Here is a 25,670-nt window from a genome sequence, read left to right as displayed (position 1 = left end):
ATGATTACCGACTTGATCACGACAAAAGTCTCCAACACGGATAATGAGTAGCTCACGAAACCTTTCACAGTGGATAAATTTCGTTCAGCCTTTTTCGAGATGCACTCGGACAAAGCTTCGAGCCCCGACGGCTTCAACCCGGGCTTCTTCTAACGATTTTGGCCTCTGTTTGGTTCAGATATCTTCAAAGCTAGTTGTTCATGGCTCGAGCAAGGTAAATTTCCTTCTGGTTTGAATGACATCCTGATTTCACTTATACCAAAATGTGAGGAGCCAAAATCTATGAGAGATCTCCGACCAATTGTGCTTTGCAAGGTAGTCTATAAAATTATATCTAAAGTGCTGTCTAACCGCTTGAAGCCTTTATTACCCAATCTCGACTCTAAAAATCAATCAACTTTCATCAAAGGCCGATCAATTCATGACAATGTTCTCATAGCTTTTGAAGTTATTCACAGTATGAAGAAAAATGTGGGTAAGAAAAAGGGTGAATCTGCTTTGAAAATTAATATCATCAATGCCTACTGGGAATATTTATTTACTGTACTGAGTTTTGAAACACCTTTCCACATGATTTTGATTTGACAAAATTATTTATGTGAATGATAAAAATATTCTAACACATTAAATTTAAATGCTTTGATTTATTCACACTAATGTGTTTGTTCAATGTTGAGTTAATTTGATTTATAAGACATCAAGATAAAAAGCCTAAAGGCCCATAAGGGAAAGTCAAGCCCAAGTCAACAGATCAATACCACACAACCCATGAAGACAAAACACAGTTGTTCTAAGCAAAGCACTAGCTCAGCATGAAGAAGGATCGAGAAGCCTTATATCAATTGCTTCAAGATGAAGCTGCTGAGTTGAACGACAAGAAGTACAAGTCAGCGGGAGAACAGAACCAACTTAGAGACAAAGTATTTCTACTTTGGGTAAAGCTCAGAAGACGCAGTAAGCTGTCTGGAAGACTTTACTATAAATGGCGAAACATTTTATTCATCTGACGAAAAGCTGATGAGCACTGCGGTAGATAGAAGATACAAGAATCTCATTGGCCAACGACACTGAGCACGTCCAGAATGAAAGCGACAGGAAGCCGTTTGCCTCCAACGGTTATTTCGAAATTCAAAATCACTGATGTTCGAAGTGTCACTATAAATAGGCCTTTCAAATGCTTCATTCGATGCAGATCTTCAATCAAGTCGAAACGCTGACCAAATTCATACTTGAAGTTCTGTGAGAAAAGCAAAGCAAACCTAACACCAATTCCAATCTTTGTGTAAAGGTCTAGAGTGATTTCATTCATCTAAAGTTTCTTAGCAATTGTTGTTTAGGACAAACACTTATCATTTCTAGAAGAATAGAAAGGAGAAGTTGAGTACTCGGTTATAGTACTCAGCGATAGTTATAGGAGTGAGTAGAGGAATAGAGGAAGGTACTCTTGTTTACTCAGCTTCTATTATAAAAAGTTTCGTGCTCTACCTTTAAAGAGCTTAGTAGAGGATTCAAAAAGCTCGGAACGAGTTCCGGGGACTAGACGTAGGCGGAGAGGCCGAACCAGGATATGTCTGCTGAGTAACATATTTCTAACCTTTAAACTCCTTTATATATTGCTTGCTATAAAACTGACTAAGTAACGAACTCATGCTGAGTTGAGTGCACTAAGAAGCTGAGTTCAGGAATAGACTTAAGTGCTATCTCCTGACTCAAGGAAAGAAACAAACTTAGTCACCTGTTGGCTAAGCTTGTGTCTTAAAACTACTTAGCGCCGCTGTGTAAACCTTTTCTATAAGAAAAGAAGTCAGCCTTAACGGACAAAATTTTAAATAGTTCCTATCCCCCCCTTGGAACTAATCTTGTCACATTATACGGGACCAACACTGAGCCGTTTGGGGTTTTCAGAGCAATGGATTAAATATATGAAGATGTGTGTAGAAATAATTTAGTATTCGGTAAAAGTCAATAACTCTATTGTTGGTCCTTTTTCAGCACAACGTGGGCTACGGCAGGGAGACCCTCTATCTCCATATCTTTTCTTACTTTGTGTTGAAGGCCTCTCAACCCTGATTTCTAATGCTGAATATAGAGGGCGCCTGCATGGGATTCATGTGTGTCGGAGGGCACATGCTATCTCACATCTCTTATTTGCAGATAATGCTTTCCTATTCTTTCAGGCTAGCATTGAAGAGATCCGAGAGGTGAAACGATTATTAGCAGTTTATGAGAAGGCTTCAGGGCAAGCAATCAACTTCTCCAAATCTAGCATTATGTTCGGGGCAGGCAATCAACTTCTCCAAATCTGGCATTATGTTGCACCTATACCGGGGGACACCATTTTTTATCTGTTTGGTGTAACGGCTCCGATCAATATGGGTCGGTACCTTGGTCTCCCCTCGCTAGGCGGAAGGAAAAAGAAAGCTATCTTTGCTCACTTCAAAGACCGCCTTTGGAAAAAGCTTCAAGTGTGGAGGGGTAAGCCACTATCAAAAGTAGGTAGAGCAACACTTATTCGCGTTGCTAGTCAAGCTATCCTAGTATATTTCATGAGTGTCTTCTTACTTCCTATTTCGACTGTTGATGAACTACAGAAGATGCTTAACTAATTCTGGTGGGGTAATAAAGCCAGTGGTACTCGTGGGATTAATTGGATGTCCTAGGGTAGGTTATATGTCCCGAAGGAGGGTGGAGGACTGAATTTCCATGACTTTACTGCCTTTAATTTAGCAATGTTGGGTAAACAAGGATGGCGATATTTGTCATCTCTGGATTCTCTAGTCAGCAGGATCTACAAAACCAAATATTACCTTGATAGGGGGTTTTTTGAATGCACGTTTGGGGCATTCACCTAGTTATATATGGCGGATTATCTGGAGCTTTCAGCTTTTGCTTCAAAAGGGTTATCGCTGGAAAGTTGGGGATGGTCATTCAATTAATGTCTGGCAAGATCCATGGTTGCAGAATGATAATGCAATGCTTATTACCTCTCCGATTGTTCCAGGCCTTGAGAATCTGTGGGTTAGTGATCTCCTTATTCCCCATTCCATTGATTGGGATGTAGAATTATTGCATGAAGTGTTCAATTTGGAGGATGTAAGGGCTATTTGCAAAACCGCCCAAATCGACTAGACAAAATCATTTGGAATGGTACTTCGGATGGATGCTATTCGGTAAAAAGTGCATACAGGCTGGCTAGGGAGAACCTTGAGGATAACAGTGACTTGTGGAAAGTTGGAGATTGGAAATTTATCTGGAAAGCAGCCATCCATTTTAAAGTTAGGTACTTTTGTTGGCGATTGGCACGAAACTGTCTCCCCACATGGGTTAAATTGCGTACAAAGGGTATTGATATCAGTGACTCTTATGTCCTATGTTCTATTGATATAGAGGATTTATGACATCTGTTCGTCCTATGCCTAAAGGTTTAAGAGCTATGGCGTTCTGTGAATCTGGCTCGGACCGTTGATCAAGCTGCTGTTACAGCTTTGAATTTCACGAATTTGTTTTTTAACATTTGTAGGAACAACAGTCTAGTTAGCAGGGAGCAGTTTATAATGCTACTATGGGGATGGTGGCACGCTCGGAACTGTCATATGTGACAGTAGATGATGGTTCGCACGGTGGATGTCATCGCCTCTTCTCAATGATCACTACTGGATTGGCAGACGACACAAAAGCGAAAACACATATTGGTTAGCGGGAGATCTTTGTCGCTGACGGACAATCTCAGGACCTGCACCACACTTTGGCATCACCCAAAACATGGATCCTTTTCTTGCTATACAGACATTGGTCAATTCACTCACTCTGGTATGGCAGGCTTCAGCGCTGCCCTCCGTGACGCTGAGGGGAATTTTATCTCAGCCAGAACTGTGACGAGTAATGGAGATGTATCGAGTCGTGAAGGCGAAGCTTTCATGTTGCTTTTAGCAATCCAATGGACGTCTGCACATGAACTAATTAATGTCACATTCGAGATCGATTTAAAGCTTACACGCGATACGATTTACTCATCGGATACTGATCACTCAGAGTTGGCGACATTATTCAGAGCTGCAAATTGGCACTTGCAGTAAATAACGGCTTCTCGGTCCGTTTTATTCACAGACAAGCAAATAGTCTGGTCCATACATTAGCTAGGTCGGCTCTCTAAAGTGCTTGTCTAGTTACTTATGATCTGTTTTCGAGTTCTTTACCGATTTCATTATTAAACTATTGTCATTCTTTGATTCATTAATAAAGTTTGCTTTCAAAAAAAAAAATGTTTTTTTTTGTTTTTTTCTGTGCAAAAACTAGAAACTCTAATCTAATTTTTCAATTCTAAATTTAATTCTTCGTCGTATCTGTATAAATCAAACGCACTTGAAGAAACATATTTGAGAATTTCTCTAATAGTATTTATATTGTGAAACTAATATTCATAGTTTATCAATTTAGTTGATGTGATTATGTTTCTTGATTCATATTTATGATATTGAACATGATTGATTGTGTGTTAATCACTTAAGGTTTGCCTATTACTCACGTTGGTCCAACTTCTATTAATCAATTTGAACTTAATGATGTTTTACTTATTCCTCGTCTAGCCAAATCCTTGTTATCTGTTCAAAAGTTTTCTCGTAACAACTCATGTTTTTTTTTGAATTTTGGTCCTCTTATTTTCTTATTAAGGACCAGATCAGCAAGGAAATCCTCTTGCGAGAACCGAGTAAGGATGGCTTATACATCATGCCAACTGCATTAAGACAGTCTTTAGTTGGAGAGCAGATTTCTTTTGCACAATGGCATACTCGACTTGGACATTGCAATCCGACTTACGATCTCCTCCATCGTTCATCAGAATCAGCTTTCCACCACTAAATCCACTTAGGCGTGTTTATCTTACCCTTTGGGCAAACTTCCTAAATTTCCTTTACATTATATTGTTCGTTCTAGTACTTAAATGCTTAAATCTATTCGTTCGAATGTTTGGGGTCCTGCCCCTGTTTTATCAAATCTTGGACATCGTTATTTTGTCATTTTTGCGAAAAAGTTTACTCGGTTTACCTAGCTTTATTGTTTAAAGAATAAAAGTGATGTGTATTTTGTGTTCACTATATTCTATGCCATGATTACAAGAAAATTTGATGCTAAAGTTAAACAATTTTATTTCAATTTCCGTGTTGAGTTTCAAAAACTCAAATCTTTATTTCTTGAACATGGCATCTTACACAAAATCGATTGTCCTCACACTCACGAACATGATGGTATTTCAAAACGAACAATTCGTCATGTGGTCGATACGGACTTAATCTTGCTCACTCATGTGTCCTTACAGTTACGATTTTGGAATTACTGTTCACTCAGGTGTTTCACAAAAATCCGGATTTTAATTGCTTACATATTTTTGGTTGTAGAATATTCCCTCTGCTTCGGCCATACCATAAACACAAATTTGATTTTCATTTGATTGTATGTGTTGATCTTGGTGACTCCCCTAGTCGCAATGGATACATCTGTCTTGATCATTGCACTGATCGTGTCTATATTTGCAAACATGCCGCCTTTCATGCCACCTTTCATAAAGATTTGTTTCCTCTCTCAAGCTCGTCTCATGTCTCAGCAATTTCGGTCTCAAAGCAACCAATCTTTAAAAAAACACTCAACAACCATTTGTTTTTTGCATTTTATAGAATAATATGTATCATTTCATTAAAGAAAAAAAAATATAATAGGAAACGAAGAATAAAACTCAAAAATACATACTAAAAACTGATAAAAAAAATCCACAAAAAAGAAAAATCTACAAAAGCAACAAGTTATAAAAGTAGCACCTAAAACAAAAAAAAAATATAAATTATATACTTTTTTTTAATTCATATCAGCTGTAATCAAGTCTTTCTCATCTAGGACCTTCTAAACATTCAAATTTAAGTCATTTCTACTGAAATTTCATAAATGTTGTGATCTACAGAAAAGATAAAACGCTTTCGCTCTTGCTAAATCTGAAAAAAATATAAACGAAATAATTATAAATAACAGATGTAGTTCAAGATGGAAAAAAGATCCGGTGAAATATATGAATTCCAACTAAAATGAAGTTACTAACAAAAAAAACATTTAAAATATGAGAAAATATAACACAAAAGATAAATTTATTGTCACCCACGATAGAAATTGAGCTAATGAGATTCATAATAAGAGAAAATGTGGCGCTAGGTTAGAGAGAAATGAATTAACAACTTAGAGCATCCACAATAGGGTGACATGACTCTTTAAATTGTCAAATTTAGTTAGCTATTTAGAGAGTGAGACACTCTAACAAATTGACACGACTCTCTAAAATATATATTTAGTCATTTCTTACTAGTTAAATTTGGCCGGCATCTTTTGGCTAGCTATTTATATTTTTTTATTCATTATTTCTCTCTCTTTTGTGTGTTTTTATTCTACTTTCTTTTTTTCTTTAATTTTATTCCTTTTAATGATAAAATAATGGCATAATAGCCATTTGGATCTCCAAACTAAAGTTTCAAAATCAATTATGATCTTAAACTATTAAAATCATCAATCGGGTCCCCGAAGTAAGTAAAAATCATCAATTGAGACCACATCCTAACCAAAAATCATCAATTGAGTCCTCATCGAAAATTATTCGGTTGAACAGTTTCAGAGTCTTTTCTCAAATCCATATTGAGCCAATGCAGATATCATTACAGTCTATGTCAAATAGTCACAATTTCTGATTTTAAAATATGATAAAGACTCAATTAATGATTTTTTTAGTTTAAGGACTTAATTGATAATTTTGATAGTTTAAGGTCATAATTGACTTTGAAGTTTTATTTTAGGGGCCAAAATAAGTGTTGCACCTAAAATAATTAAATAGAGTCAAATAGTTAGTATGGTTGGAGTAAATTATAAATTTAGCTAGCTAAATCTTAGTTAATTAGTATTTTATATTATTTTAGAGAATCAAATAGTTAGGTAGTGTTGGAGATAAAAAAAAAAAACGATGTATATTGGAACCTCAGAAAGGTGACGTGCAGCGGAACCTACAACCACCACTTTTTGTTTTTATTTATGAAAATGCATATATTTTCATTAGATATGCAAAGAATAAGTACAACAAGAAACGAGAAAGATAAAATATGTCTTCTTTTGGAGAAGATGTATGCACAAGAAATTAAAATTAAATAAAATTCTGTTGAAAAATAAAAATGTAAATGAAAAGTTAAATTGCCTTTTAGTAAATTGAGGTTAATTTAAGTAAAATATGGGTCTAATACATCCTTTGTTGTTTAAAAAGTTTGATTGGCACTTTAAACTTTCAAAGTGTTCAGATAGTTCCCTGAACTTGTATAAAATATTCAGTTGGCCTTCTGAATTTGCGTAAAATATAATCAATTAATCACTCGGTTGTAAAAAAGTAAGTTAAATGTGGAAGATATGTTGCACGAATGTTATTACATAATTCACAAAATATATTAAAAAAAGTTCTTACTTGTTCAACTATAACATTTTCTCTTTCTCTAATATTAGAATCGCATATCCTGACCTTGATCGTTTTACTTTTTAAGATGTATGTAATATATCTTTCACATTAACTTACTTTTTTATAACCGAGTGATTAATTGATTACATTTTACATAAGTTCAAAGGACAAAGGCCCTGTTTTTTTTTACTGAAATTAAATTAACTGAACTTAACTTAACTTAACTTAACTGAACTTAACTTAACTTAACTTAACTGAACTACACCAAATAATTATAATTATAGTAAATTATATATATAATGATATATTTTATATATAAATAATTATAATTATAATAAAAAATGATAAATTATATATAATACATTGTATATAAATAATTACAATTATAATAAATAATGATTAATTATATATAAATAATACTAAATTATAAATTATATATAAATTATAATAAATAATAATACATTATATATAAATAATTATAATAAATAATGATGAATTATATATAAATCACACTAAATTATAAATTATATATAAATAATTATAATTATAATAAATAATGAAGAACATAAATAATATCAAATTATAAATTATAATAAATAATAATAAATTATATATAAATAGTTATAATTATAATAAATAATGATGAATTATATATAAATAATATTAAATTATAAATTATATAAAAAATAATATTAAATTATCAATTATATATAAATAATTATAATTATAATAAATAATAATAATAATAATTATTGAAATTAAATTAATTGAACTTAAATTAACTTAGCTTAACTGAATTGGACTGCGCTGAACTGAACGCTGCTGAACTGAACTGAACTGAACTGAACTTAACTTATTTATGCTGAAATTAAATAAAAAAGAACAGAACCTAACTGGATATTTTATATAAATTCAGAGAGTATCAGAAAATTTTGAAAGTTCATTAAACCAATCAATCTTTTTCGAGTTCAAAAGTGAAATGATGTTTTAAGGTAACCTAAAACATAATTTTGGAGATATTTGGTTTTTATGCAAATAAGGTAACCCTAAATAATTAGTGTGACAGCTAACCAGGAGGGACACCAAAACCTCAAAGAGTGACAGCTAACCCCCTTCTCTAATTATGTTGATACTGACCCAAGTAGAGTAGTAGAGTGAGGATTTGGTTTTGTCTGTGTTTTTTATCCAAACGCATCCACAATCATTTATCCTTTTTGTTCAATGAATTTCTTAGATGTCACGATTATATGACTTAATTAGGTAAGCATTAGACATTAATTATACTGTTTGTCCATTATGTTATTTTCCTTTTCACATCACACACAATATATAGTAGACATTTGTTTTCGTATTGTTTGATTGTTTTTCATGACAGCATATTAAAATTAAGGTAATTAATATATTTTGACAAAACACACTGTTTAGTCCCTATATTTTCAAAAACACACGGTAAGGTTCCTAACATTTTTCTCGATGAACTGTTTAGTCCCTAACGATTTTCTCGGTGAACTGTTTAGTCCCTACTGTTAGAATCTCATGAAGATTCTGTTAATCAATTTGGATTTGAGTCAAAATTTATTTAAAATAAAAATATAATGCATTAACTACCCTTTACCACAAAATCAAATATATAAGACCATTATCTTCATTGTTTCTCATCGATGTGTTCTTTTTTTCCTTTTTTTTTCTTTCTTTTAGACTCTACTGTATCTGAAATCAACTTTGAGTGTTCTTCTTCTTGATTTTCTTCTTAATCGTTCAGATTCGTAAGCATTGAGTTTGTGTTCTTTTGCTTGTTCTCCGTACACATAGCTTCTTCTTCTAAATTGTGAGCATGAGCTGTGAGAGAAATACATAGAAGTGTGAATTGCTTTTGACTGATAAATAGTAAAGGGTAATTTAGTCATTTCTGAATTCATAAACGGTAAAAAATCTAACAAACAGACAGAATGACTAAACAGTTCATCGAGAAAAAGGTTAGGGGCCTTACTGAGTGTTTTTGAAAATACAGGGACTACACAGTGTGTTTTGTCAAAATATAGAGACTAATAAATTAATTACTCTTAAAATTATGTAATATGAAAGCTTAACTATAAACCAGCTCAATTCACATGTGACCTTCCGATAACACAATTCTATCATCTAAAAAAAATACACATTTAATTCAAAAGTTATTTAACCATCAGATAACACTTGTGATAAAGGATGATCTGTAATTAATGACCTGCTTTTGGTTATGCAAATATCAAGATATGTCAAAAATATGATCCGACATTTTGTTATTCGCACGGATATGTACGGCTTTTATTTTTTATAATACATTCAGAAATTTATTTGAACTCATATAAACAAATTATGAGCATTATTTTCCAATTAATGATATATAAAATTCCATGTTCATTGAATATGTAAAATTCACTATTGAGGTAAAAATCAGAAATTCATTCGAAGAAAAAAGCAAAGAGACACATTTAATTAAAAAAAATCTCATCTAAACAACAATAGGAAGACAAAAAAAAAAGAAACGAATCCGTCATCTAAAAACAAATTCATTGATAGGATTGTTTAAGACCTATGTCATCTGAAACAAGCTACAACGATATAAATTATTATTCAAACTGTCATTGCAGTTTGCCAATTTCCCAAATATATCTTGACGTTTTTAATTAGTAGGATGTCATTCAATACCGGTATATGAGACAATAATGATAAATAAGTTGTCATTGTAACCCGAATAATATGGCAGCCTATTAGTAGGCTTATGTCATGTGACGTTCCTTCACATTATAGAATCCAACCGTCATCTGAAGATCCATCAGTCGGCAGTGAGCCTTGTGACGTCGTCTGAAGGCCTTATCTGCATAGTGGTCCTCCTTCGATTCAAAAGTTGGTTTTCTATGTTTTTTTTCTTCTTTTATAAACTCTGAATTTATATGTTTTTTTTATTGATTTATAATATTTGGTTTCTTGTTTTTGACTTGTCTTGGAACTTTACCCTTGATTTATCTTGGTTCGGTCCACCCGTTTTTACTTAAAAAAAAAAAGGTAAGCATTAAACATGATGATGGATTTGTTCGTCGGCCCAGCAAGTCTAAATCCACTTTCACACTTTGAATTTGATATACATATTTAATATTTGGTCTAATCCGACTTCAATTTGTATATGAAATGAGTTTGATTCGAGATTTGTTTTAAAAACTGAACACGTGTGTATATATATATATATATATATATATATATATATATATATATATATATGATTTTTGGATTAATTACAAATAACTACTATATGGTTTGGACGATTTGCGATGTAGTACCTATGGTATTTTTTTTTTTACAAACACAATCCTATGGTTGCAAAATTTTACATGTTTTTTTTACTTTGCCAAATTTGGCCTATAACGACCTCAAAATGAAAATTTTCAAGAATTAAACTTGTTTGGTATCATATATACTACGAAACTCTATTCTTAATATTTCAAAATCATCATTTTTGAAGTTTTCTCTCTCTAAACATTGTCTTTCTCTCTCATAAAAAAACAACACCTAAATGATCTCAAACCTAAAAAGTTGAAGAATTAAAGTTGCTTAAAATATCATTTAACTCTTGAAAATTTTCATTTCGAAGTCGTTATCGATCAAATTATGATAAAGTGGATTCAAATGTAAAATTTTGCAAACCACAGGATTGCATTTGCACAAAAAAAAAAAAAAAATACCACAGGTAATACATCGTAAATCGGCTAAACCATATGATAGTTATTTGTAATTAACCCTTGATTTTTTTATCATTTAAAATCATGTGTTGAATTTTTGTTGAATTAATTGATTAATGACTTTTTTATATAAATATTTTTATTTATTTAAGATTATGAATAAGTTTAATACATTTTTTACCGTTCATAGTTTAATTTTAATTTTATTTTATAATATCAATATATTAATGGGAAAATTATAAAAATGGGTATAATGGGAGGCCCATTTACATTTTAAGACCCATTATTGTTCAACTTACATATATAGACTGATTTAATTTGAAATACCCACAATACCCTTCATATATATAAGTTACTTAATCAGATCATCCCCTCTTCTCTCTTTTCTCGGATTATTCTCACTCTCACAGCTCGCGATTTTCTCTCTCTTATTTTTCCTTAAGATCCTTCATCAATCCAAGCCCAAGCCTTATCATGTAAGTATGATGTTAGTTTCATATGGTTAAATCGCTTTGAACTCGTTGATGTTAGTTTCAGCAGCAGTTTACTTTTGAGGTTAGATATTTGTAAATCTGAACTTCGTTCGCGGAAGATCGCGTGCTTCGCATATTATGATTTCGTTTCGCGAAATCTTAATATGCGAAGTCTATTGAAGACTGTGTATGCGTTTGTTATTCGCATACTTCGCGGAATTCGCATATGGCATATACGCGAAGTATGCGAAGATATGGTGTTCCATTATTGGATTCGCACACTTCGCATATTTTACGTATTTGCGAAGTATGCGAAGTTTGCGAATGTATTTGCGAAATATGCGAATTCACATATTCGAATAACTGCGAAGTATGCGAAGTGTATGTTATTTCATGATGTTATTTCATTCTGTTATATCATTCCTTTTTTTGTTTATTATTGATAGAAGCATGTCAGACCAGTTTGTGTTGTGTGTGATCATATGGAATGGCCGGTGGAAAACAGTTGGTAAGAACATGACATACGAGGGGGGTGAGAAGAAATTGCTGAAGATGTCTCCGGGATTGAGCTTGGAAAGGCTGCAAGAGATAGTATACACTACTGCTCATGTTGATCCAATGTCATTTGATCTGTGTATGACTATGCAGTTATTACGGTCGAAAGCAACTACCTAGGGCAGTAGTTCCGATTGTTGATTCAAGTGATGTTGAGTGTTTTTTAGATTACTGTCGGATGAAAACTGACGATTGTTAAGCTCAAAATATACCTAAAATATCATCTATAATTACATCAATATTGCTACGAATTTATGATATTTATAACCATTTAGAAAGCTTTTACTCTCGAATATGTTTCTTTCATGCAAGGTACATAAATATTTGGTAAAATCCAAATAGGAGTAAAAAGAGCTCAAAAATAGAAGAAAAGCCCTACAAAAGGAGTCGAATACGACGAAAATTAATAACGCCAAGTCGAGGACTCGAACGAGAGCGAAGAAGTGAAAAACGCTCCGTGCCGCGACCGCGGCCCCCACTATTCACGGTCGCGACACGCGTCCCTCAGCCTCTCCTTCCCTTCGTCTGAAGTACAATTGATGCTCCCCCATTCTCGGTAGAGAATTTAATATTCTCGGTACGAGCAGGAGATTTTAGAGGCCTAGTTACACACTTTCGTTTTCGACGAAACGCGATCGTTCGGGTGGATAAAGACGTCCTTTCACAGCGGACACGATCCTTCACAACGGACACGACACTTCAATCAAGACTCTTCAACATCTATAAATAAAGAGTTGATGGAGAGTTGAAATATAGTGTGTTATACATGTAGAAGAAAGAGATTAGTGTAGAATTTATGCAGAAATTCCGAATCAAGTGATTCAGAAGTTAGATTTCAATTCTGATCAAAAGCAATATGATGTACACACATTGTTTACAAAATAATAACAAATTCAGTAGCGTTTAGACATTGTTCCAGTTTAGTTTACATTTTGGTAGTGGACCGACCCAGTCTCTATTACGAAGATTCAACGAGAAGATTGAGTAGAGGATCCGCCCCTGAGCTTGACAAACTCTAACGAAACCCAAGGAAAGGATTGATCAACCCGTTCACTTGCAAGCCGTCGAATGTTTCCATGCTCCATGTTCTCTGTAAACTTGTATCAATTTATATTTCATCTAATAAAGTCCGTTCTATTCGATAGATTTTTATGCAGCACTTATGGTAACCAATCCACTAAAGTGACTGCTGGTGTTTTCATTAAAACGTATTTAATTCAAAATCTTTACAAGGAAACTTTGTTGAACACTTAGGCAAATTATTATCTCGGTAGAGTTTTAATTTGGTTAAGGGCAATTATCCCGGATAAGGGTTTTGTCGCGTTCAAAGCCAATTAATTAGAGGTTCCGTCATTTATTTCATCTGTATAATTCGTACAAAGTTTAAAGTTGTTTTCTTTGCTTAATGCAAACGAATATACTTGTTCACTTTTCTAAAGTACTAAAACGTTCCTGATTTGCAAATTCATTCTTAAATCAGATATTTTCTAACATCTTCATACTCTAATCTAATTCTTATTCTAGCAATTTCAAAACCAAAACCGATTAAACGATTTTTCCATAGTATAAACCTTAAAAGTAAATTTAACCGATTGTAAATAAGTTTTGTTCGAAAAACGTTCCCTGTGGGATCGATATCTTTTATTACTACAAGCGTATACCGTGCACTTGCGGAAATCGCTCAACAAGTTTTTGGCGCCGTTGCCGGGGAATGCCAAAATTTTTGACAAAATTTTTTCGTGTTTTATTACGAATCTAGGTTTATTCATACTTATTCAAATTTTTACATTTTATTTATTTTTAATTATTAACATATTTATTTTTCAAATTCTGTTTTGTAGGTAGTTTCGGTTCGTGCGAAATTTCAAGTTCATGCGCAGTTCTCGAAGTTCAAGCACGTCACCAGATCCTATTGACCCAGAAATTGAAAGAACTCTTAAAAAGAACAAGAAAGAAAAGAAAAAGAAAAACAAAACCCCAATAAAAACTAAAATTACCGAGCCAGAAGTTATGACCACACTTATGGATTACGCTAGGCCAGGAGTGGCCGGTGTAACAAACAGTATAGTTAGACCCCAAATTAATGCAAACCAATTTGAAATTAAGCCTGCGTTGCTTAATATGTTGCAAAATAATGTAACGTTTTACGGGTTACCTAACGAAAATCCTAATACCCATTTGACAAATTTCTTAGAAATTTGCGACACTTTTAAAATACCAAATGTGACTGCAGAAGCAATCAATCTTCGCCTTTTTCCTTTTACTTTGAAGGATCGAGCCAAAGAGTGGTTAACTTCTATGCCAGCCGCAACATTTGAGACTTGGGAGCAATTAGCCCAAGCATTTTTATCAAAATTTTTTCCTTTAGCAAAAACCGCAAGAGTCATTAAAGAGTTAACGTCTTTTTCTCAAAATGATAGTGAAACTCTATATGAGGCTTGGGAACGTTTTAAAGAACTTCAACGTTTATGCCCACACCACCAATTGCCCGCTGAACTTTTAATGCAAACATTTTATAATGGACTAAATCTTACAACTAGAGGTTCATTGGACGCTATGTCTGGAGGGTTATTCATGAAGAAAACATCTGCCCAAGCAATAGAACTTTTGGAGGAGATGGCAATCAACAGCAGTATGTGGCCCGCGGAACGTGGACACCTACCATCAGCGAAACCATCATCCTCAACAACATCATCAGTTAAAGGTATAGTGAACCTTGATCCAGTAGCGATGTTGCAAGCCCAATTGCACAAAATTGATAGGTTTATGGCACCGTGTGATTTTAATGGTAAGCCAATCCAAACAGATGTGGATTACGAAGGTATGAGTGAAATTGAACAGGTAAATTTTGTCCAAGGGCAAAACCAAAATAATAACCCTTATTCCAATACATATAATCCTGGATGGAGAAATCATCCTAACTTTAACTGGAGAGATAATAATAATGCTAATACTAATCAAAATCGTACTACCAATTATCAAAATCAATCAAGAGATTCGATTAGCACTTTATCTTCTAAAATCGACAAATTCATTGATGCTATAAGCGGAAAAATAAGTAATCACGACGATGGTTTTAAACGGATCGAGAATAAATTCGATCAGCTTATTAAAAACCAATCATCTAGCATCCATAATTTGGAGATTCAAATTGGACAACTCGCTAAATCAATTCCATCCCGCAAAGAGGGAAGTCTTCCAAGCCATACGGAAGAAAATCCGAAAGAGCATGTTAAGGCTATCACTCTTCGTTCAGGAAAAAACTACTTAGGCCCGGAAATGCCCGGAAATTCGACTTTACCTGGAACTGATTTATCAAAGCCCAAAGAGGATACATTAAAACAAAAAGATGCACCAATTGACTCTAGTACAAAAACTTTTGTACCCAAACCACCTTTTCCACACAAAGTCCGCAACAAGGACTATGATAAACAACTTTTAACATTTTTAGACAAACTTAAAAATTTGCATATTAATTTGACGTTTATGGATGCAATTACGCAAATTCCCAATTATGGTAAATTCCTCAAAGATTTAATTTCAAAGAAAATCAGTTGGGAAGGAATTTCATCCATTTCACTAACTGAAGATTGCAGTTCGATTGTGTCAAGCAATTTGCCCACAAAACTCAAAGATCCCGGATGTTTTACCATTCCATGTAAATTTGGCGATATAGAATTCCCAAGTTGTCTTTGTGATTTAGGAGCAAGCATTAACTTGATGCCATTATCTATTTTTAATAAGTTAGGCTTAGAAGAAGACATCAAACGTACCAATATGATTTTACAATTAGCGGATCAAACCACTAAAAGACCATACGGTATAATTGAGGATGTTTTAGTTAAAGTTGACAAATTTATTTTTCCTACCGATTTCGTTATTTTAGATTTTGCTTATGATGTAAATTGTCCGCTAATCTTTGGTAGATCGTTCATGAACACGGGACGTGCTCTAGTTGATGTGTCGGAAGGGAAAGTAGTTTTACGAATAGGAGATGATAAGATTGAGTTTGATATGAACCAAGCGATGAAATATCCTATGGAGGATTTCGCTTGTATGAAACTTGATTTAATTGAAGAATGTGTAAATGACATTGTTCAAAAAGAAGAAATAATAGAACCTATAATGAGTGAGGAACTAGAAGATAAGGACCCAGAACCTTTGATTCGAGAAGATGGACCAGTTCCGCCTTCAATTATAGTTCCACCTAAATTAGAACTTAAAGAATTACCAAGTCATTTGAGGTACGCTTTCTTAGGCGAAGGCGATTCTCTACCTATTATTATCTCTAACAAATTAACACAAGTCCAAGAAGAGAAATTGAAAGAAGTTGTTAGAAATAGGATAGGAAGTATGGGTTGGCAAATTTCAGACTTAAAAGGTATTAATCCAAGTATTGTAATGCATAGAATTCATTTAGAAGAAGATAAGCCACCTAAAGCGGATAGGCAAAGACGCCTAAATCCGAACATGAAAGAAGTAGTAAAAAATGAAATTACTAAAATTCTGGACAATGGAATCATCTACCCTATCTCGGATAGTGAATGGGTTAGTCCAATCCATTGTGTACCTAAAAAGGGAGGCATAACAGTTGTAAGGAATGAAGAAGGTGAATTAATACCTACGCGAACCACCACTGGTTGGAGGGTTTGTATAGATTATAGAAATTTAAATAAAGCAACTAGGAAATATCATTTTCCTCTTCCTTTCATTGATCAAATGATCGAAAGGATAGCTGGTCATGCTTTCTACTGTTTTCTTGATGGTTATTCCGGATTCTTTCAAATATACATTTACCCGGATGACCAAGATAAAACAACCTTCACATGTCCTTACAGAACATTTGCATATAGAAGAATGCCCTTTGGTCTATGTAACGCACCTGCAACATTTCAACATTGTATGACTGCAATTTTTAATGATTTCATTGAAGATATCATGGAAGTTTTTATGGACGATTTTTCAGTTTATGGAGATTCTTTTGATTCGTGCCTAGAAAATTTGGATAAAGTTTTGTCTAGGTGTGAAGAAACAAATTTGATATTAAACTGGGAAAAATGTCATTTCATGGTTGACGAAGGAATTGTTTTAGGTCACAAAATATCTGAAAAAGGATTAGAAGTGGACAGAGCAAAAACTTCAGTAATAGAGAAATTACCCCCTCCAACTACTGTTAAGGGAGTAAGATCATTCTTAGGACATGCTGGTTTTTACAGAAGATTTATTAAAAAAATTTCTGTAATTTCCAAACCACTTACTAATTTACTCATGAAAGATTCAACCATTGATTTTAATGAAGAATGCGTTAAAGCGTTCGAAACATTGAAAACAGCTTTAGTCAGTGCACCTGTTATTGCTAAACCCGATTGGGATCTACCATTTGAAATCATGTGTGATGCAAGTGATTTAGCTGTCGGATGTGTTTTAGGTCAAAGGAAAGATAAGAAACTTAATGTCATTTACTATGCAAGTCACACACTGTCAATTGCATAATTAAACTACACCACAACTGAGAAAGAAATGTTAGCCGTAGTTTTTGCATGTGACAAGTTTAGGTCATATTTATTAGGTTCAAAAGTTATTATTTATACTAATCATGCAGCATTAAGATATTTATTTGCTAAGAAGGATGCAAAACCACGTCTAATTAGATGGGTTTTATTGTTGCAAGAATTTGATATAGAAATAAAAGACAAAAAGGGAGTTGAAAACCTTGTCGCTGATCATCTATCGAGACTTGAAGATGAAAACGGTCCTATAGGTGAAACTACCGGTATACAAGATGATTTCCCTGATGAACACCTCTATTAAATAAAAAGTGCCATGTCACCATGGTATGCAGATATTGCTAATTATCTTGCAGCCAATATTGTTCCGGAAGGATTAGATTTCCAACAAAAGAAGAAATTTTTCTTCGATATTAAACAATATTTTTGGGAAGATCCCTTTTTGTTCAAGACTTGTGGTGACGGGATAATTAGGAGATGCGTTGGTGAAAATGAATACGAATCCATAATGTCGGAATGCCATTCTAGTTCTTATGGAGGACATAATGGAGTTAACAAGACAGCTGCTAGAATATTTGAAAGCGGTTTCTTTTGGCCTACGATGTTTAAGGACGTCCGTTCATTTATTACTCGTTGTGATAAGTGCCAAAGAAGAGGAAATCTAGGAAGGAAAGATAAGATGCCCCTCACAACCATATTAGAAGTTGAAGTCTTCGATATGTGGGGAATAGATTTCATGGGACCTTTTCCCTCTTCCAATGGTAAAACTTACATATTAGTTGCCGTTGATTATGTTTCAAAGTGGGTTGAAGCAATTGCAACCCCGACGAACGATTCTAAAGTTGCCGTTAATTTTCTTGACGATATATTCTGTAGATTTGGTTGTCCAAGAGTTATCGTTAGTGATGGCGGTACTCATTTTATAAACAAGAGTTTTGAAACGCTTATGAAAAAATATGGAGTACGCCACCGCGTATCAACGCCGTACCATCCTCAGTCAAATGGTCAGACGGAGATATCAAACAGAGAACTCAAATGGATTCTCGAAAAAACAGTTTCATCTTCTAGAAAAGATTGGTCTTCTAAACTCAATAATGCGCTATGGGCATACCGTACTGCATTTAAAACACCAATAGGAATGAGTCCGTACCGCTTAGTGTATGGGAGGGCATGTCATTTGCCAGTCGAATTAGAACACAAAGCCTATTGGGCTATTAGAGAACTAAACTTTGATTTACGACAAGCAGGTAAGAAACGTTTGCTCAATTTGAATGAGTTAGATGAGTTACGTCATCTATCTTACGAAAATGCAAAGATTTATAAAGAAAAAGTGAAAAAATGGCACGATGCCAAAATTAAAGTTAAACACTTTAATGTTGGGGATAAAGTGCTGTTATTTAATTCACGACTTCGTTTATTTCCAAAAAAACTTAAGTCCAGATGGATAGGACCATATTTAGTCGTCAAAACATTCGATTATGGTTCTTTAGGACTGGAAGGTCCTACCGGAGTTCGATTCAAAGTTAATGGTAATCGATGTAAAATCTATTACGAAAATATTTCTCAACTAGGAATTGAGTTCGTAACAAGATTGTCTGACGTATAAATTACTCAGTTTTTCTTACACAGTTTATTTTGTTTTATTGTTTTTATATTTTTGTTCATTTATTTTATTTTATTTTGTTATATTTTTTTTTGTTATATTTTTTTTTTCAAAATTCCATTTTTATGATTAGATGACTTTATGTTATGATTTAAATGCATAAAATATTTCTATTTTTTTAGATTTAATTTTTAGGAAATTAAGATGAATTTGAAGTTTCAGGCAATTCTCTGCCGCGAATTTAGAATTCCCTGCCGTGAATCCTCTTTTTTAGAACAGTCCAAATAGGTTAGGATTTCTCTGTTCATACCGAGAATTTTAAATTCTCTACCGTGAATCGGGAGGTAGCTTAGACGCCTGATTTCCGCAAGGAAATCAGCGTGTCGCGACCGTGGCTTTGCCATTCGCGATCGCGACATGCGTGTTTCCTGCACTATCAGGTCTACAACACTCTAACCCTTTCGGCGAAACTCTTGGCAAACGAAACATTAAGTTTCTTCATTTCAAAAAAAGGTGCAATTTATACCTTTTCATAATAAAACGATACCTCTTTTTCATTTAAACTCTTATAAATTAATCCTAGAGGATTCAAGTTCTGTTACAATTCTTTTCATCTTTGTCAGAACTCTGATTTTCTTCGCAAACACCATTCTTTACTAAAGTAACACAAACTTTGCACCATGCCTACCAAGAACAAACCATCTAGGCACAATACTGCCTCAATCAACAAACGCCCAGACTTATCCAAGCGATATGGGGCGCCTTTTCCTATCTTCAGTCACGATGAAGGTAGGCGTTATTGGAATCACCGTTACAAATTCTTCACCGGAATGTTGTATATGGATGAATTTCTTAATATCGAATTAGGCATTAATGATGACATGAGCCGCTATATGGAGCGCCTAGGGTGGACAAAATTCGCCCAAATGCGATTTCCAATAATAGGCGATTGGATACTCGAATTCTTCTGTACCGTGCGTTTTACTAATAAACGACGAGTACGTCTCAATTTTTGTCGAGAAGGCGAAATCTTCACTTTCGGCTATCCTGAGTTGCATGCTTGGTTTGGTTTTCCCCCGAGGGATACAATCAAATGTCATCCTGGACGAGACATGACATCCTCGGATATTTGGAGAATGCTCACTGGATTCTGGCGATTCAATTCAAAACTCGCCTATAATCACTCTTTTCGCTCCAACTCCATGCTGTATTTACACAAATTTCTGTGTCACAGTTTATTCGGGTGCACATTCAGTAGTGTGGTCCGCGACACAGATTTGTATGTTCTTGGAGATATATTCCAGGGAAATGCAGTGGATTCTTCCAAAATTCTGATGGAAGGTCTTGTCGCCGCTTCTCGATCCAAAGATAAGAAGATTGGGTCCGGCAATATAATCTGTGGAATAATTCTCGGTTCAAAGGGTACTATTGATATCCCCTGGAGTGATGATGAATTCTTTCCGACAATTGACTATGAATTTCTCGAGCACGAAGGACTTGTGAAACGTGTCTTTTGAGCAGGGCCTCAATTTTTGTCTGCACCGGAACGTGAAACTTTCGTGCAGTTTCAAATTGATCGTATTAAGGCCAGAAATATCCCGTTAGATAGGGATAAATATGTAGAATAGTTTATGTTTTTCATTTTATTTTTTGTATATATTTTGTTTTGTATTAATTATTAGTTTGTTTTCATTACTTGTACATATGTTAAAATAATAAAGATCTTATTTCATTCAATTCTTAATTTTTATCCATTTGATCCATTATCTATACTTAGCACATTTCATATGAGTAATTTCTAATTTTTCTTACTCAAATTAAGATAAAAAGGATTCACTTGAACTAATATGGTTTTCTACTTTTCCACACGTATATCTACATTTTATTTATAACTCAATTTCTTTTTAATGCATTAGGTTTTCATTTAATCAATTCAATTCATGTATTAAATATGTTTTACCATGCACTTATTATGCATTTAATATGGTTCTCTTAACTTATATGCATAAATGAACATTTAAGTTTCATTAATTCTTCATAATCAATTTATTATACTTTAATTCAATTTATTAAGTTTCAACCTTTGGTTTTCTTTGGAATTAATGACATTTATTTAAGTTTTTGAGTGCAGGTACAGTTTATATTACGTTCAGGACACAATTAATCAACAAAATTGCACAAACCATGTCACAAGGCACCAAAATAGGCCATTTTTACCAATTCTCTACCGAGAATTTATTAATTCTCGGTATGAGCAGCAACTTTGGCAGAATTTCAGGGCGAAAATTGCCTGAACATCGCGTGCCGTGGCCGCGGCTTTGCCATTCGCGGTCGCGACACGCGTATAAATTGCCATTTTCAATCCGATTTTGCCACCAAATTTTGCCTATTCCTATTCCTATTCTACCTATTCACCTACCTATATAACCCTATATAAACCTACCTCTTACACAAACCTCACATCACCTCTATTTTTACCCAATCCCTTACTCTAAACTCTGCACTAATCTACCTATTCATGGTATTACTCTGTTCATGATATAATAAATCTTATTTTAATTTTCAATTAGGTTTATAGGCATTAAATTGAACTAACAATTTTAGCTCGGTTTGATTTCGTCTTACATTAACACCAATTGAAGTTTTTAAGGAAACTTTAGCCATAATACATGTTGAATTTTAAGTCAATATAGGATGAATGTGCTATTTTTCTTTTTCCCAAGTTACAATTTTATAATTCATATTAATCAATCAATTAGTTGAATTCTTAACTTTTGGCCACGATTGAGACCAACCTTATCACAATCGAGGTATGGAAGGGAAAAAAATTAAGTACCGTTTACTTTTGGCCACGGTTGCGACCACCCTTATCACAATCGAGGTATGGAAGGAACGTTTAAAAAATAATAATAATAAGCGTGTATAAGTTTAAAGTAACGATTGCGTCCACCCATGGCATGGTCGGTACCTCTTAAGCAAACACAAAGCAATAAAATACGTATAAAGTTACGATCAAGACCACCCTTATCTCGGGCGTAACTAAGCAATAATTAACCCAAGTACTTATTTAAAATAATATATCTCATATATTAGTTTAGGTTTGGGAAAGGAAATTTTGTGCTTTGAAATACCTTGAGACGAAAGACTCAATAACATACGTGCTTACATTGTCCCGAATGCTTCAATTCCAAATTGGAAATACAAGACGAGTGATATATCGTATATTGTACTAAGTTAGTTTGATATTTTGCGTATAAATTTACCATGCGAAGTTAGTCTTTTCGGCTTAACTAATTTAAAAGGTAATACAGAGATATATGTTTTATTTTCATAAAGAGATTAGTTAGAGAATAAATTCAGTGAAATTTTACTCGGGACTAGCAAAAGATTAAGTGTGGAGATTTGTTAAGCCCAAAGTATACCTAAAATATCATCAATAATTATATCAATATTGCTATGAATTTATGCTATTTATAACTGTTTAGGAAGCTTTTACTCTCGAATATGTTTCTTTCTTGTAAGGTACATAAATATTTGGTAAAATCCAAATAGGAACGAAAAGAGCTCGAAAACAAAAGAAAAACCCTACAAAAGGAGTCGAAGACGACAGAAATTAATAACGTCAAATCGAGGACGCGAACGAAAGCAGAAGAGCCGACAAACGTTCCGTGCCGCGACCGCGGCCCCCAAAATCACGGTCGCGACATGCGTTCCCCAGTTTTTCCTTCATTCGTTTGAAGACCAATTGATGCTCCCCCATTCTCGGTAGAGAATTTAATATTCTCGGTACGAGCAGGAGATTTTAGAGGCCTAGTTACACACTTTCGTTTTCGACGAAACGCGATCGTTCGGGTGGATAAAGACGTCCTTTCGCAGCGGACACGATCCTTCACAACGGACACGACACTTCAATCAAGACTCTTCAACATCTATAAATAAAGAGTTGATAGAGAGTTGAAATATAGTGTGTTATACGTGTAGAAGAAAGAGATTAGTGTAGAATTTATGCAGACATTCCGAATCAAGTGATTCAGAAGTTAGATTTCAATTCTGATCAAAAGCAATATGATGTACACACATTGTTTACAAAATAATAACAAATTCAGTAGCGTTTAGACATTGTTCCAGTTTATTTTACATTTTGGTAGTGGACCGACCCAGTCTCTATTACGAAGATTCAACGAGAAGATTGAGTAGAGGATCCGCCCCTGAGCTTGACAAACTCTAACGAAACCCAAGGAAATGATTGATCAACCCGTTCACTTGCAAGCCGTCGAATGTTTCCATGCTCCATGTTCTCTGTAAACTTGTATCAATTTATATTTCATCTAATAAAGTCCGTTCTATTCGATAGATTTTTATGCAGCACTTATGGTAACCAATCCACTAAAGTGACTGTTGGTGTTTTTATTAAAACGTATTTAATTCAAAATCTTTACAAGGAAACTTTGTTGAACACTTAGACAAATTATTATCTCGGTAGAGTTTTAATTTGGTTAAGGGCAATTATCCCGGATAAGGGTTTTGTCGCGTTCAAAGCCAATTAATTAGAGGTTCCGTCATTTATTTCATCTGTATAATTCGTACAAAGTTTAAAGTTGTTTTCTTTGCTTAATGCAAACGAATATACTTGTTCACTTTTCTAAAGTACTAAAACGTTCCTGATTTGCAAATTCATTCTTAAATCAGATATTTTCTAACATCTTCATACTCTAATCTAATTCTTATTCTAGCAATTTCAAAACCAAAACCGATTAAACGATTTTTCCATAGTATAAACCTTAAAAGTAAATTTAACCGATTGTAAATAAGTTTTGTTCGAAAAACGTTCCCTGTGGGATCGATATCTTTTATTACTACAAGCGTATACCGTGCACTTGCGGAAATTGCTCAACAACGATGTTACCCCACTATATGCTAATTTTGAGTCACGAACAATCCAACCGTGAGTCACGAAGGTAGAGAATGTTATTCATTCAAGTTGTGATGCCAATGCCACAGTTGTATTTGAAACAACTCCTGAAGTAGACAACACAACTGTTGAACGCCCCCCTCATAGGCCAGGAAAAGAACCAATCACTGAGTGCAATATTGCATCCCACACTCCTGGTTTAGATGATATTAGCTCGAATCCGGTTTATCATCCGGAGGACCAGATGTACGACGATGACATTTGGGGTCATGATGACACAGAGGAAATGGTAAATGATGGACAACCTACCCCTCCGAGACAATCGCATTGCGAAGCTGTTCCCCAAAGCAGGGTATTGGCGGAGAATGTAGAAACAATAAGGAAGAGGAGTGATCCATTTCGATGGCTACCTGAGATCCATGATGCACCTAAGTTTACTATTGAAGATAGTTCATCGAAATGGGTCGTCGGTTTAAAGGTACACGACATGTTCTCCAACAAACGAGAATTGCAGGATGCACTAGGTAAATACACAGTGAATAACAGGTTCGAATGGAAAGTGTACAAGTCTAACAAGTCCATATTTGAGGTTAGATGTAAACATTCAGATGTATGTAAATGGCGTGCTAGAGGAATTGCGATATCCAATTCAAGTATGTTTAGGCTCCGAAGAATGGATACAATGGACAACCACATATGTTCTAGGGATCAAATGTTACCACATCACAGGCAAGCGGGGAAACGAGTGGCTGGCATACTACTTTCAGATAAGTTTGATATCCAGGGTAGAACCAAAGGACATTGTGAAAGATTTTGAGACCCACTATAAAATAAACTTGTCGTATATGCAGGCTTGGAAAGCAAGGAATTGGGCGATAGAAGATGTGATGGGTTCACCGGAAGAGTCATACATGTTGTTGCCGGACTACTGTGAGACGTTGAGAGCATGCAACCCAGGTACGGTAACACATATTCAAACCGATGATGCTGATCATTTTCAGTACTTCTTTATGGCGTTTGGTCCTTCACTTAGAGCTTTTAAAGAACACATTTGGCCTGTCATTTGTGTTGATGGAGCCTTCCTAAAAGGTAAGTATCCAGGACAATTGTACATTGCAGTTGGGAAAGATGGTAATAACCAGATTTATCTTATCGCTTTTGCGGTTGGACCAAATGAGAGCAACGAGGCTTAGAGTTGGTTCATGACCAAGCTCAAAGAATGTATTGGGGACATAGAGAATGTTGCCGTCATCTCTGATAGGCACAAAGGAATTGACTATGCTGTGAACTTGGTGTTTCCAAATGCAATACATGGATGTTGTTGTCACCATTTGAAAATGAACCTGCAGGCCAAATTCAGGTCAGTTAGAAAGATAGGCGATGTGTACTGGGGAGCTGCTAAAGCTTACAGGGTTTCAGATTTTATCGAA

At 34.4% G+C, this 25,670-nt stretch overlaps 1 non-coding gene across 1 annotated transcript; it reads right to left on the bottom strand.

Moving 5' to 3' along the window:
* Positions 1 to 14,597: 14,597 nt before the first annotated feature.
* On the bottom strand, positions 14,598 to 14,704 carry LOC136234351 (small nucleolar RNA R71). Its single transcript, XR_010691238.1, has one exon. It is a non-coding gene; the product is annotated as a small nucleolar RNA R71 (small nucleolar RNA).
* Between the last annotated feature and the right edge of the window lie 10,966 nt (positions 14,705 to 25,670).

The sequence above is a fragment of the Euphorbia lathyris genome, chromosome 6 (genome assembly GCF_963576675.1).
Source record: "Euphorbia lathyris chromosome 6, ddEupLath1.1, whole genome shotgun sequence".
Classification (NCBI taxonomy): Eukaryota; Viridiplantae; Streptophyta; class Magnoliopsida; order Malpighiales; family Euphorbiaceae; genus Euphorbia; species Euphorbia lathyris.
Note: the sequence above shows the minus strand (reverse complement) of the source record. Positions and strands in the feature narration are given on the sequence as shown.